The sequence below is a fragment of the Mesoplodon mirus genome (genome assembly GCF_964341445.2).
Source record: "Mesoplodon mirus genome assembly, chromosome: 5".
NCBI classification, from domain to species: Eukaryota; Metazoa; Chordata; class Mammalia; order Artiodactyla; family Ziphiidae; genus Mesoplodon; species Mesoplodon mirus.
Window position 1 is genome coordinate 147,455,462 of NC_138980.1, and position 11,456 is coordinate 147,466,917.

At 32.9% G+C, this 11,456-nt stretch overlaps 1 pseudogene across 1 annotated transcript; it reads left to right on the forward strand.

Moving 5' to 3' along the window:
• Window positions 1–256: 256 nt before the first annotated feature.
• LOC309805125 (elongin-B-like) lies at window positions 257–589 on the forward strand (annotated as a pseudogene). The gene has a single exon. The product of its transcript is annotated as an elongin-B-like (transcript).
• Window positions 590–11,456: the final 10,867 nt, after the last annotated feature.

The window sequence follows — 11,456 nt, forward strand, 5'->3', positions numbered from 1 at the left end:
CATCAGCAGGCGGACTCTCAACCACTGCACTACCAGGGAAGCCCTGAATATTTTTCTTGAGATAACGTACTTGTTTGAATTCAAATATATTTTAAGTAATATTTATGTCAATTAATCCCTTTTTCCCCTAATATAGGTAAATGCATATAATTTAAAACGTTATTGCATAACTTCTAAAATTATCTCATAGCCCACAATTCGGAAAAGCTGTTCTGTCGTATTTCATTATAAATCTCGGGGAGAGGCTTCCGCTGCCATGGAGGTGTTCCTCGTCATCCGTTGCCACAAGACCACCATCTTCATGGATGTCAAGGAGCAGGGCAACGTGATTGAGCTCAAGTGGCCGCTGGAAGTGTAGCAGCTGTACCAGGACGACCAACTCTGGACTATGGGAAGACATTGGGTGAGTGTAGCTTCACCAGCCAGAGAGCAAGGCCTCAGGCCGCAGCCACTGTGGAGCTAGCCTTCCGGGCAGATGAAGCATTTGAAGCCCTGTGCATTGAGCCCTTCTCCAGCCCACCTGAGCTGCCTGCTCTGTGTGATGAAGCCGCAGGACTCAGGAAGCAGCGCCAATGAACAAGCTGTGTAGTTGGAGAACCTCCCCCCACTCCTGTTCCCCCCATCTCCCTCCAATAAAAGCGATTTGGGTGTTAAAAAAAATCTATATATAATTTCCTTCTTCTTTCATAAAAGAATCTAATTTTCAGTGTTATTTTCTGATAGTCTCTTAGCAGTTTTAAAATTTTGTATTGTGAATTTTAAAAAAAACCTAAAAAATAATCTGCATTGTGTATATTATGTTTTAAATTTGTTATGCTGTTCTCCTATTACTATAAAAATCCATTTAATTTAAACAAATATAGAGAAATCACAGGCATTATTTATAAAAATTAAAAGATTAGTTTTTTTCTTTGATACATTTCTAATAGAGATGCTACTGAACTTACTTTACTAAGGGGGTAAGACAGTTAATAACACCTAAAATATTTAAAATATTCTGTTCTATTGATACTAGTTATTGCCTGAATATTATGCACTCCTACTCTTTTATATAACATTTTCAAAAGTCAACCTAAGTCAAACATAAATTCTAAATTAGATATTGATTCATATGAACTCATATTTTGATCTGATTGTTTTCTCTGGGTACTATATTGAGTACCTCTGAAAACACTTCTACTTCAAAATTATTGAGGAAAAATAGTCTTTAGCAACAAATAAATAGAGATTTACAAAACTTTGACCATTATGAAAACCTGCTGCAGTTATCCTCAGCTGGATTCATTGCCATTTATTATTTTTGTTTATGATCTTTTAGCCAGTTCCCAATCCATGTGACTCTGTTCTCATCCAAAACAATTATAATTAATTTGCAACTAAAAGTTCATGATCCACTGTTTCAAATGCTTCACTGAAGCCCAAATACATGACGTCAGTTCCATACTCTTCATCCAATTAGTTTTGCAACTCTATCAAACAGGCCTATCATCATGGTCTGGCATGATTTGTTCATTATGGACTATGGTCCTTAAGGTTCAAAATTCCATGTCTTCTAACTGCTTACAGATTTTCCTTCAATATTTTCTTCCTTACTTCACTGCATATTGATCTATTGCTTGGTTGTGTGTAAACATTTGTTTTATTCGGACATGTTTACAAAGAAGAAAAACTGAAGGAAAGTAACGTATAAAATCACTTTAATTGCTCTTTGCAAACTACATAACATTTAAATGAGGTGCTTTGGGAGCTTTGGTCTTTTTTGTATTTCCTTAATTTTACATAAAATCCTTTTCATGAGAATTACTAAGGAGTTCTGCATTATTAATTTGTGGGTACTTGCATTTTCAAAAGACTATGAAACTAGGCTAATTAGAGAAGATTAGCCTAGTTTCTGTTTTGGCTCAGAGGGTTCATACAATAAAGCAATAGGTTCCATCATAACTCAAATAGAAAATGAGCTAATTGTAGGGTAGAGTGGAGTAAACAAGAGCTAAGGATGTCTATATAAGGGATAAGATTAATTCATAATTTAAAATATATAATTACAAATATTTGAATTTTTATAAATATTTGAATGGCTGTAATATAAAACTAGTTGTAAAAGTAAAAGCAACTTTAAGATTTCTTGGTATACCAACAGCCTATTCATGACAATTATTGGTAAAATCTGCAATAAGCAATAGTTTAATGATATCAATTACCAATTGTATTGGCTCTAATTTTTATGATAAATTGTTTCATTATACGTGAATAATCCTAGAAAAGATTTGTTCCTTTAATGTAGAAAAGTTTGTTCCTTTAATGTTCTTCCTAGAAAGCTGTTGACATTTGCTGATGGTATAGCAAATGTCTTTTTCTTTAAAAAAAAAAAAAAATCACAATATAGCAACTGTTTTAACCTTCGAAATTACTAAAGTCTGAGAAATTGGAGATTTCCATATTACATTTCCTTTCTGTTCAGGGTAATTAAAAAACATGTTTGAGAAAAGTTATAATTTTTTAAAAAGCATTTGCAAATTGAATATCCATGTTTAAAATGCTTTTGCAAACATCTTGCTTTCCTAGTTACCAAAACGATTATTTTTCAAATGAAAATATCATATTTTGTCTTATACTCATCCAATTCAGTAAGAAAGCATTTACACTTATAATTGAAGAAAGCTCTTTTTTTTTTTTTTTTTTTTTTTTTTTTTTTTTTTTTTTTTTTTTTTGTGGTACGCGGGCCTCTCACTGTTGCGGTCTCTCCCGTTGCGGAGCACAGGCTCTGGACGCGCAGGCTCAGTGGCCACGGCTCACGGGCCCAGCTGCTTGGCTCATGTGGGATCCTCCCGGACAGGGGCACGAACCTGTGTCCCCTGCATCGGCAGGCGGACTCTCAACCACTGCGCCACCAGGGAAGCTCAGCTCTTATTTTTTAAGTCTGATTAATATCTGATGAAATTCTAGGCTAGGGCTCGGCCACTAAAGGGCTTGGCAGTTTGAAATTTAAGCAGGCATGTAAAATGGTCCTCTTGATTGCTCACGGGGGCAGGAGCTGTGTGTTCACAGACAATCAAAGAAAAGGGAAAACATTTCATTTTTTTCCAATCAAATTGCTAATTTCTGGAAAATTTTGTGAAATTATAAATGAGAAACTGTAATAAACTTGTGTGAATTTAAGCACACATGATTTAAAGGCTAACTTGCCTGTGATATTGGAATAGTGTAGAAGAAATTGAAAATAATGTTTTTAATAGAAAAATTATTTGTAACACTTTCTATTTGAAGGGTTGGATCCCCTTCAAATTTGCTTACTGATGATGTGTTTGTTTATTCCTTCAAGATTTAAATAAGAAACACATACCAAATCTCAAAATTTTAATCCTTATTTTCATCGTTTAATGATGAAAATTCTTTTTACTTTTTAAAGGATCTTCTAATTATTCTGATAAAGACATTTAATGATTAAGTATTTCCCACTGAAAGTATGAGTTTTTTATGTTGTAGTCACATGAATGAGCACATCATATTAGCTACACGACAGTACAATAAAAAAAATAACAATGACAATCACTTGGGTAACACATTAGATCCTAATGCAGGTAAAATGGCCCTTCCCTGCCTTGTTTACCTCAATTTCATGTACCTAGAAGCACTCAATCAATGTATCAGTGTTTGTTCACTGAACACATTAAACTCAGAAAGTTTAAATTTCTACACTTTTTCCACTTAGAAGAAAATCTAATTTGCATTTAAATAATAGAAACTCTAGATTCACAGAAACAAAAAACTCACTGAATTAGGACATAAGTATGATTTAAATTCACTAGAAAAAAATTTAAATTGTTCCATATGGAAACTAAAAAGGCTAATATTAAAATAATGCTTCTATCTCTTCTATTTCAAAGCACTTTTTATTATTTTAATTTAAATATTTATTTATATATAATTTATCTCAGGAAATATCCTCTGTTGGTTCAGTGATGACAGGGGAAATATCTAATTTGTTCTGTACAGAATCCTTGGTTTCTAGAATAATACTCGATTTGAGACATAGAAAACCCTTAGTAAGTATTTGCTGAATAAATTCATGCAACAGCCAGCTTTCAAGCAGAGAAGCAGAAACAGGAGATCTGTTTTAAGAGAGTTGTTGCAAGGAATTGGCTTATGCAATTGTGGGGACTGGCTGGGCACCTCCAAAATCCACGGGGCAGGCTATCGGGAAAGGCAGGCTGGAACTCTTGGTCAGGGTCAAATACTACTGCCCATAGGCAGAATTTCTTTTTCATCAGGGAAGCCTCCGCTCTGCTTTTCAGGAATTTCAACTGATTGAATCAGACCGACTCAGATTATCTAGGATAATTTCTCTCACCTAAATGCAAGTAATTGATTATGGATCTTAATCACATCTAGAAAATACCTTCATAGAAACATCTAGGTTAGTTTTTGGTTGAATAAAGGGGGACTGTAACCTAGCCAAGCTGACAAAGCAAGAAGTCTTGCATAATTGGAATAGGCATTACCTTTTTCGGTAGTAGATAATCCATCCCTGAGAGTTAAAAAAAAAAAAAAAAAGTAGATTGCCCATCTTACAGGTACTATTTATTTGGCACTTATCACATGGTCTTAAGTTCATTTGATATTAAGCTTTTCATGTATATTGTCATTGGCAATAATTTTAAGAATCCTGCTTTTTGTCCTCATTCTACAGAGGAGAAAATAGAGGTTAAAAAATGATTTAAAAATTTTCAAAGTTAACCAGCTGGTGAGGGTTGAACACTAAAATATACTACTGCCAAAGCCCTAACTCTTAAAAACTATTATCTGAGTATGGCACTATTAAACAAAAATATGGCATATAGAGAAAGGGAAAAAAATGTTCAAGCGTGTCATTTTAGTAAAGAATTTCAATCTCACTGCAATATACTTGTTCCTACCTCCTGCTGTCCACTGATATGTTCATTTATGTCACACCTCAAAATTTCTGAGAAAGTGCTGAAAGGGAATATAGGATGCTTGAGATACTGATTATAAAGATATTTATTATCCTTCGTGTCTTATTACAACAGATATTTGAAAAGGCACTAAAATGCTTTTTGAGACGACGACGACAACATCAGTAGGAAAAACAAACTTTTCTTATGTGCAAAGCTTATGCTAAAATTATTATTGATTTTTATTTAACTTTATTCAATGTCTGGGTCTAGTTTTTAGAAATATTCATAACTGAAAAGTAGGAACAAGATTTTAGCTTTTTAGCATGTAATAAATTATTTCTCCATGCCAATTTTTTATTCTACTTTCTCTTATTCTACTTTACTGCTTAGTTTTCTTATTTACATAGCCAAGCCCCTAACTACCATTATGTACAAATCCTAAATATAGTCTGGTCTTCTAAATCATATAGAAATAATCAAAAGAGATCAAAATGAATTTACCTATATATAATCAAATGGGATTCTTATTTATTACAAATTTTGGTAAGTATTATCCAGCCTAAATTTACAAGAGTTGGGGCTTTGATAGTGAATTTGATTTGTGAAATTCATAATGAATCTCAACCTGTTAGTTATTTTGCAAACCTAAAATTTATAATATCTTAAGAAATAAAGTTAGTAATCCATTTTAGCTTTTTCATGACAAAAATGAGCCCTTTTTTATGATATTAAACATAATTAAACATAATTTTCTTTTATTTAATGTTAGTGCTACAATGTTAGCTGTAAGTTCTGTGACTATGCAAAAGATAGAAATGGAAGAGAACTGTAGAAAAGTCCAAATACAGTCCAAAAAGAAGAAAGTCTTCCCAAAAGAAAGAAAAATGAAAACAGATGCAGTGTCATCCTCCATTATGTTAGCTCGTGCATGGTTCTTGCTAAAGAACAGACATTCTGTCTGCTTGGAATTATTTGTCACTTGGCTTCTTTATATTTCCATGCCTTATTTTGCATTTTATTCACTATTCATTGTGTTACACAGTCTACATTGTGCAAAAATAATGTTAATATATATTCTTACCAAGAATTGAGCTATGCACAGCCAAGTTTAGAACCATCACAAACCTTGATGTTTTAGACTTTGCAACCAAACTTGATTGTTTTGGGGTCTGAGTTCACTTGCTCTTGGCCCATCTGAATGTAAAAGTCCAATAGATTTGACTTTAAATGGCTTATAAAATATTCAAAAAGCTTCTTGCACATTAGATAGCTCTTAAGATAGAACATTGTGATGAGTTTAGTGTAAATGAATCAGAAGCATATGGATTAAATTTACCTTAAAATACTCTTGGGTTTAAGAATTAAGAGAAAATGTGCTTGGCAAAACACATTTTGGGTTTTGCCTAACCCAGAACATTGGAAAAGTAGTTCAAGATGTTTGATGAACCCAAAACACGGCTGGGTTCACCCATCCCTAATCCCCTGTGGTAATAGCAAAGGACAGGCAGAGGCAGATTTTAGGTGCATAAATCTAGTTCAGGTTTTTATCATGGTCGTCCCAAACTATTGGATAACTCGAGAATGCCTTACCTTGTCTAAATCAAATTTGTGCTATGTGCTTTAAACAACCTTTGTTTAAGGACTGTAGAATGTGTGTTTTATATGAAGGGTGTGGTTCTACATAATTATAGCAACTTCTGTGTACCCACTCAACAAAAAAAAGTAATCATAAGGTTTATGCTTACCTAAAGCATATCAAGAGATGCAGAGACTTCAGTATTAATCTCAATGACTATTCATTTGAATTGAATAAGAAATTTATCAATTATTTCTACCTCTAAAATTAATAAAAATGTGCTAAAGAAGACTATGGGCTTCAAAAAGAAGCAACATGTAATATAGTCAATATTGTGAAATTTTATTTCCTTTTTCCAACTTGATTTTATTCCTACACAAGAAATGAGCAGCATATATGAGCAAGTCATTAAATTATCTGAGTATAACTTTATACCAAAAGCAACCATTCATTTCTGATTTAGGGAACTGACTGAATTGCTTTACAGTTGAATTTATGACCAAATCTTTGTGAGGAAACAAATGTGGAAAAAAAAGTTATTTATCTTCCATCATCCTTCTTCTCTTCCAATAAACAAATAGCCAGGGAGAGACACAGATCACTGACCCACATTATGCATATAAACAAATTCCTATGAATTGATGGCTCAGAGAATTTCAAATTACAGCATAAAATATTCATATTGTAATATCAAGTTCATCATGTAGGAATGCTGATGACCTCAATTAAGGTAGGTGTTAAAGATAATATCTAAAGTGTAATCTAAATGTGAGTTTTTGTAACAAGTAATATATAAATGTAAGATATATTCTAGAACCCTAAATTAATAAATATAAGTGATATTTTATCATACAAGTTGCAAAATTAAAAAGTGCTTTTCACAAAAAGAAAAATTATTATATTATGGAGTAATGATAGGCTATTTTCTGCAACATGATAAGAAATTACTAAGAAGATATAAAGGTCTGTTTTTACATATCTTTATACAAAAAGGCTATATTTTAAAAATATGCTCTGTTTATTTGTTTACCTACTCAAATAATAGATTACAAATAAGTAATTTTTATTTTTAAACAAAGAACTGAAAAGTAATTGATTCATAAAGTATTTATAAAAAAAGTATTTATATAAAAATGTGTGAACATGGAGAATTTATTTTTAATAACAAAAAATAGAACTACAACACTTTAAATAATTAGTTTTCCATCAGCCTTAACTTTCTGAAACTGGGAAACTAAAACATAGTTTTATCATGCTAAAGGAATGTCATCAACCTGCACTGAAGACCTATACTTTAATTCTAGGCCCTAATTCATAGCCTTTGGATTCTTATTTACCATACAATTAACTTGATTATTCCACAAATATTTACTGAGCACCTACTATGGGCAAGACACCCATAGGGAATGGCACAGAAAAATATAAAAGAAGACAAAAATTGTATTGCCTAACAGTGTAACAATGGGTGCTATTAGGAATCATTTAATTTATGGTGAGTTTATTTTGTTTAAAAAGATTAGGACGTGTAGAACATAGTTTTAATCAACTTGAATTTAATGTGAATTTGGTATCATATAGAGACGATTGCACAAATGCTATGCATAAGATATTATAGTGTGTGTATGAATAAATAATACAAATAAGTATAGAATGCTTAATGTTGTATAACAGAACAACCCTGGGGCAGGAACTAGGTCTTAACAGAAGGTAATTTCAAAGTTGTCTGTGAGGAAGATTATCAATTATCTTAAAAAATCTTTGGCTACTGATGAAAATTACAAGGAATATAGCCTGCTTCCAGCTAAGTTGATAGAGATAAATAGAAAATATTAGCCATCTAGATGTGTGTTGCAAGGACTACATATAGCCAAATTACCAGGAGAATTTGCTAACAAGAGCAGTTTTCTGATAGTGGAACTTCTGGAGTAAGACCCATCCATCCTAACTGTTATCAAGATTTTCAAATGATTCTTAAGCACATTAACTTTTAAAAACCACTCTTCTAAGTTCTGTCAGGAATCTTTTTGGAAAGATGACAGGAAGAGTTTTGGCAGGTAGCCAGTGAGCAGATATCTAAGAGCGCTACTCTCTTATGCTATATAAAGATACTCTAATGCAAATAACAGTGATTTGTAAGGTTTGGGGAACATACATTTTGCCATATGTATATTTCATACTAGAGCCATTTACTAGCTATATATTGGCATTTACTATAAATAGATGGTTTAATTGTATTTATAAACCAGATATGGTGTTTCTGTCTTGTTACTTTCATATGTCAGCTTTGTACAAGTCCTAACATGGCTACACACCTAGCACTTGACAGCACCTTTTATTGGGAAACTAGGGAAAAAGGGAAAGAACTCAGATAGGAAAGTATATTCTCCAAATTACTGACACATGAGGCCAATGTTATCAAACACTTTAAAAAGTTTCCCATCAAAAATGATTATTTTCTATTTTTCTAGTCCTAATTTTCTAGTTTGGGTTATGTTTCAGTTATATGGAAAATATATTCATAGGGAAAGGTATTCTTTAACTATCTCAGATAAACTAGATATAACTGAGATTATGTTTTCATTTTACTTCTTTTTTATTTCTTTATAGATACAGTAATAAAGTTAAAAATAAAAAAAAATTAATAAAACCATTTGGGGAAAGTGAAACAGAATAAAGTACACCATACCAACAGCTATCACATATGTAAATGCAGGTACAACAAATAAGTAGAAGTACTAAGAGATATATGGAGTCGATAGATCAGGGAATTGAAGGGGCAGAAACGCAGAGCCTCCTCTAAGCACTTGTCCCACTCAGATCACCTTCACTTTTAGCATTTTCTGCTTAGAAAAAGAGCCGTCTTCAGGCATTAATGCACTCAATTTCCCCTCGTCATAGTTTCACCACAACATACACATTTAACCTTACAATTTTTACCTTTTTTCCTCTGGTCTGAGAGAGAGGTGACCCTGCTGTCTAAGGCTATCATTATACTTCTCTTCCTCCTCTCCTGAGTTTGTCTCACTTCATACAGCCTCCCTCCCTCCTAAGGCACCTCCTTAAATCATTCTTCTATTCACAGTCAAGGTTGTAGCAAAAGTCTTGACATTCACCTTAATTTAGTTATTGCCCATTCTTTCTTCTTCAACTCACTTGTAATTGAATTCCACCTCTACTGTGCCACTAAAATTACTCTTATTAATGTCACCAATGGTTAACCCCAATGGAAGTTTTTTTTTAATCTATGTGAATCTTTAATTCTAATTCATTAATTTTACTTTTGAAAAATGTCAAATTATAAAATTTTATGATTATGATTTAGCTGATCACTATCAGTTTGGGGAAAATGCATCTCTCCATTTCTTTCTAACATGAAGACTTCCCCAGTTATTTTAAACTAAAGTTTTAAGGGGCACTATTACCTATACAGTGCAAAACCACAGCATGCATATATACCAAGGACAAAAATGCTTCTAGAGACAGACAACAGTCCCACGCATTGAAGTATCATCAATACAACAACAAAGTAACAGCAGTAGAGTCTGTCCATATACCATATCTTAGCACATTGGTCCCACTGACATGTTAGACGCTAGCTTGCATAGCAATAGACTATCCAAGACCTGTAAATTGCCACTTGCTTTTATAGCTTACTAATTTTGAAAAACTTTCACAAAACTGAGCAGTTTCTTGGTGTTTTGTCAGTTTGGCAGTAAACTATGTTTTTTGACTTTATATGAGTTTTAACAAAATTTACATAGGTACTTTAGCAATCAGAGCAGATGAGATAAAAATGTATTTTTAAATGATTACAAGAGTTAACTGTTTTACAGAGTTTCAATCTCCCTGTTGTATCAAAATGAAGAAGAAAATGGCCAGCACTCTGCATATGAGTCACCATTCTTGGTCAGTCATGAGCCATAAGAAAATGATTGCTTCAAACTGTTCTCTGGAAACAGAGAAAATCATTTTAAAATGACTATACATACATTATAACAAATGTTCTGGCTTTCCAGAGATAGACATTGAAGAGACAGCAGTCTATTGAAAAAAGTAATAATACTCTCAATTATCCAAGAGTTTATTTTTACCATCTTTGACCTATTTTGACTCTTTAAGTCTCTCATTCTTCCTCCTGCTGTTTATATATAGGTGAATAGCTGTATCTTGATATGCAGAGTGAGAATACATGTAAGTTTAATATGAATATGACAATTAGTGCTATGTGATAATGAATGAAAAATATTTAACTTTATGATCTATGGTTTATTATATTATTATACAGTATATTAATCTTATATAATATTAATGCTAATTATTATTATTTATTAATTATTTATTAGTCATAAATGTCTTTTTCAGATTTTCATGTACCATGAAGGGTCCTTTTAGCCTACTTCTCTTTCAGATTCTGGCAGAATATATAATAGTGCTAGCAACAATAATCATATTTTTATTATTATTTATTATTATTATTATTAATATCTCTGGCCAGTCATTAGGATCACATTTTTAAATGAAAATTGTAACAATAATAAAGCAGCTAATAAGTAATAAATTACTGAGCACTCAGTAAGTGCCAAGTACTGTTTTATGTTCTTTATATGCATTATCTCATTTAATAATCTGGAGCCTGAAGTATAATACATTATTATTAATATCCCCCTTTTTTTTTTTTTTTTTTTTTTTTTTTTTTTTTGCGGTACGTGGGCCTCTCACTGTTGTGGCGTCTCCCGTTGCGGAGCACAGGCTCCGGACGCACAGGCTCAGCGGTCATGGCTCACAGGCCCAGCCGCTCCGCGGCATGTGCGATCTTCCCGGACCGGGGCACGAACCCGTGTCCCCTGCATCGGCAGGCGGACTCTCAACCACTGAGCCACCAGGGAAGCCCTAATATTCCCATTTTTAGATCAGGAAGTGGAGGTATGGAGAGATAAAGCATGTCGTCTAGGATCAAAGGGGTA